The sequence below is a fragment of the Propithecus coquereli genome, unplaced genomic scaffold, assembly GCF_000956105.1.
Source record: "Propithecus coquereli isolate 6110/MARCELLA unplaced genomic scaffold, Pcoq_1.0 Scaffold174, whole genome shotgun sequence".
Taxonomy (NCBI): Eukaryota; Metazoa; Chordata; class Mammalia; order Primates; family Indriidae; genus Propithecus; species Propithecus coquereli.
In genome coordinates, this window is record NW_012142080.1 from 291,808 (window position 1) to 293,466 (window position 1,659).

The following is a 1,659-nucleotide window of genomic DNA, read 5'->3' on the forward strand; positions in this document are numbered from 1 at the left end:
TTATATTGTGAATCTGGAATAAAAAGACAAGAATACAGTATTCCCCAATATATTTGACCATAAAACATTCTTTGAAAAATATTTCAGGAAACTAGTAATCATATGAAAACAATTTGCAATATTATTTAGTTTTTGCTCTTGTCTCAATTTAGAGTTTCATCTTCATATTTTGCTTCTGGCTTTGATTCAGTCTGGTTTTACGTCTCCATTCTACTCTTTACCTTCAATCTATTTCACCCAAGTTCCATCTGATAAAGCCATATTTTTTTCACTAATTCTACCCCTGACTCCCTCTGAAACGTTGGAAGATTTATCTAAAATCACTCAGAGATTTACCATTTGAGATGAGAATTTAATTGTCTCCCACAAATCCTCTTACTTATGTTTGGGGAAGTATCTCCTCAATTTTTAAAAATCTAGGTAAGAACAATATTTATATTTTCTTTAATATATAACAGAAAACAGGGTAGCATAAAATGCATTAAATTTCTAAATCAATGTTATTTATTATTTTCAATTTTTTTGAAAGCAGTGATATTGCACATTTCCTATTATAGAACTTGAAAATGTTCAATTTTTGTATGTTCTAGAAGTTTGAAATGTTCATAAATACACAGTATACCAAACACTGATTTCTTTAAACCATAAGGTGGTATTTGGCTTTGTACTGCACAATGACATGTTTCCATTTTAATGATGTTTTAATTTAGCATAGGAATTGGATTCCCTTTCAAATCCACTACACATTGGAATTCCACCTGCTTACCCACATCTCTTACTAAAGATTAAACTGTTAATGCTCACAATGAGGGAAAAAACAATTAAGAGCTTCCTAAAATGTACTTTTCAGTGCTCATATTTATATCAAACATGTGTTGCAATGACTGGTATTTTGCATTTCAAACCAGAATCCCTGGCTTATATATACTTCCATGCATTTATAGCCTTAATCAAGGCAGAAGCCATTTGCTTTTCACATAGCAATTAAAACACAGAGAACATTGAGGATCTTGCTAAATAGCTCCCTATGCTTTATTATTGTTTATCTTGTCTTTTCGTAAGGAGGAGCTATTATTTCTGCTCCAAGCTCTTGATCTCCCTGGGGAGCATAAAAGACCGTCTGTTGTGGAGCTGAGCTGAAAGTAAATCCCTGGGAATGGGGATGTAGAGAGAAAAAAAAAAAAAAAAAGTGGGAAGAGAACTCTGGGAATAGCCAAAGTTGTGCAGAAAGCTTTGTGCCACAATCAGCACATAAGCCTTCAAGAACACGCTCAACTGGTTAGAACATTCAGTTTTATGGAAAATGGAAGAAGGGGTGAACAAGGCAAGAAAAAACATACAGAAAATGAGAGACTAGAATATGAGATAGGTGTAAGTCCCTGCTTTGAGATGTCCCACATTTTCATGCCAAACCAATGTATGCCCCTCATGTATTGACTTATGACTTTATCTGTGATTCCTGTCTCCCATAATGTATAAAACCAAACTGTAACCCAACCACAGAGAGTCCACTTGCTTAAGGCTTCTTGGGTGTGCCTCTGGGTCATGATCCTCAAATTTGACTCAGAATAAACCTCTTTAAATTTAAAATAAAAAGAAAGAAAGAAAGAAAAAAGTGAAAAAAGGAAAAAAAGAAAAGAAGAAACGATGGAGATAAAA